General features: G+C 33.6%; 2 protein-coding genes across 3 annotated transcripts in view; one reads left to right on the forward strand and one right to left on the reverse strand.

The window, feature by feature from the left end:
- Positions 1 to 2702, forward strand: part of LOC102677583 — a 100553-nt gene that overhangs the window by 49744 nt on the left and 48107 nt on the right. The gene's annotated exons all lie outside the window — the stretch shown is intronic.
- Positions 1 to 2702, reverse strand: part of LOC116186313 — a 51258-nt gene that overhangs the window by 47847 nt on the left and 709 nt on the right. The window lies entirely within an intron of this gene.

Genomic DNA, 2702 nt, shown 5'->3' on the forward strand with positions numbered 1-2702 from the left:
CCTTTTTTTAGAAGGAAGGAGGGTGGAATCGAATGGAGCGCGTTTCGAGATAAACGCGGGGAGAAACTATGGCCACGCCGTTTCTTTAATATGCATTTACTTAATGATCGAGGAGGAGTTTTGCGCGCGTGCAACGTCGTATCGCCGTGGGGACGGGCGCCGTAATGAAATTTGAGAGGAAAATCGCGCGGGCCGAGAGGCCGACATTTCGAACGTGACATGGCCAGTCCCATCATTTTATGCAAATAAAACCGTAGAACGCTTGATTTCCCTTGGTGTTCGCCGACGACGACGACCTCTTCGACCGTCGTTCAAGCGTGGCAGATGTTGACCGGAAACACGAACCGAATTCTGTTTGCATTTTTCTTTCTTTCTTTCTTTTTTTTTATATATATATATATTTTATTTATTTACTTTTTTCCCTGCTTTTTTTGTTTGAATTTTCTTGATGAGACAGGAAATTGCGACGAGAATAAGATGATAATTTATCTTTCTTTTTTTTTTTTGAAAGGAGGAGAGAGAAGAAAGATACGTAAGATCGGAGGAATTTGGGAATTTGTACATGTTTTATGATTTTTAAGAGATTTATATATATAAAGATATATGAAAATGTATAAATTAACGACAAATTAATCACTGATATTTATTCTAATTTGTTAAAACGTAGGAAAATGAAATGTAATTCTCTCTTCGATTAAATTTGAAAACTAGATAATAATTCAGAGAAATTCCATATATTCAAATAATTAAAAGTTCCAGAACGATGGATAATCTAACGATCAAATATAACATCTCGTCACCTTTTCAAAGAAATAATCTCTTGGAAAAGTGTTGGAAAATATTTCGTTTCACCGGCTAATATTTTGCTGGAGATCCGCTTTCACGATGGTCTTTTCATCCGGAAGCGACGTTCATCCCTAAATCAGATCGATTCCCGTGGGGGAGGGAGGATATATCAGGAGATCGTGTTCACAACGATTCCAGAACTCTTAAAACCATTCCACCGTAAACACGTGCATTTGAAACGAGCCTCGATCAGTTTACACTTGCAACCGGGATTTTCTTTCTCCTTCAACTTCCTGCTCCAAGCCGTAAGTGTTACGGTTGGCCCATTCTCTTTTTATCGAGGAACGTGTGTAAATGTGTGTCGATTCTTGCGTGCAGTTCGCCATGCAATGAAAAAAAAGAAAAAAAGGGAGAATGAGAGATTGATTCTCAGAGGACGAGTTGTTGCGAAACATTGAATAATAGGTTTAATGTTTTTTTGTAGTGATTTATTATTATTATTATTATTATATATGGGGATAAATGGAAGAGTAGGACAGGTGCATTCTTTTTTCTTTTCATTTTTTAAATGAATAAAAGATTTTTATTTATTAAAGAAAGAAAATGACGTGTCACGAATGTTTTATCACGTTCGAATAAAATCTTTGTGGAGAATTTCTTTCGAAATTTTCACTCACCTGGAGGATAATTGATGATTAATCTAGATACGAGTTCAAAAGACGTTAAATTAATTCGAATAATTTTTTTCAATTTTAGAGAAATTATTTTAATAAAATAATTAATAGCAATATCCCCTGTTTAAAATAACTTTCCTTTATATTAGAAAAATAGTATATTATAATTAAAGAATCAATTAAAGCAAATTCACTATTTTCTTCTTTTTTAAATTTCTTCAGAATTGTATTATGAAAGAAAAAAAAATGGAAAGTTTCACAGAGTATATTACGTTGTAGAATATCGAAAATGGGCTATTTTTCTGAAATTTTTCAACAAGAACTCTTAACGAGTATCTATTACCATCGTTTTCTTCAACTTCCATAATAATTTCCGTAATTGAAACGAGCATTTGTCGAAAAATTCGATCCACAATCCACAATTCTACTCCATTCAAGTTAGAATTTCGTTTTTCCATTTTCCTTATTCCAAATAAAACAAACGTATCATAATTTTGAAAAGATATAACCACACATAACATTCATCCCTTCACTCCCCATATCCCCCAGCTCACGAGGATCATTAACCCTTTGCACTCCAGGCCTTTATCACTCGGTCAAACCAACAACTCCAGACGTTCGATGAATTTCTTAGCTAACTTAAGATAATTTCATACGACACAAATTAACCTATAAAACTTCGATATTCTAATATCTTATGTATCTTTACATAATCAAGATGCATCCTCGGTTTGTCATGTTCATCTTTCTTATTTTATTAAAACCTTACAATCCCAATAACGTGCTCTCACATTCACCTATGTCTATATTATTCTTATTTTCCATTCATTCTATATTCTTCTTACACTACATCTCTATCTATCAATTTCTCAACGAATAGAAATATAATTAATAACGAAAAATCAAATTCTGAAAAACTTTGAAAACAATATTTCTATTCCCACGACTGTCAAATATAGCTCGATCGCGCTCTAATTCGAGATAAAAAATCTCCATTCGATAACATATTACTTCACACTTATAAGATTATACTTAAAAAAAACTTAGGAATCTGAATATTTAAAAAAAAAAACAAACATAAATAAATATTCCTGGCCTTCGAATTGCCGCATTCGAGCGCAAAGGGTTAACGCTACGTAAGAAAATCACTAGCCAAATTCCCCATACATCGTTCCACGCTTCGGTGAACACCGATTCATCCCCCATCCCCCGAGAGAACACCTCGAGATATATATATATATA

The sequence above is a fragment of the Apis dorsata genome, unplaced genomic scaffold (genome assembly GCF_000469605.1).
Source record: "Apis dorsata unplaced genomic scaffold, Apis dorsata 1.3 scaffold_591, whole genome shotgun sequence".
Classification (NCBI taxonomy): domain Eukaryota; kingdom Metazoa; phylum Arthropoda; class Insecta; order Hymenoptera; family Apidae; genus Apis; species Apis dorsata.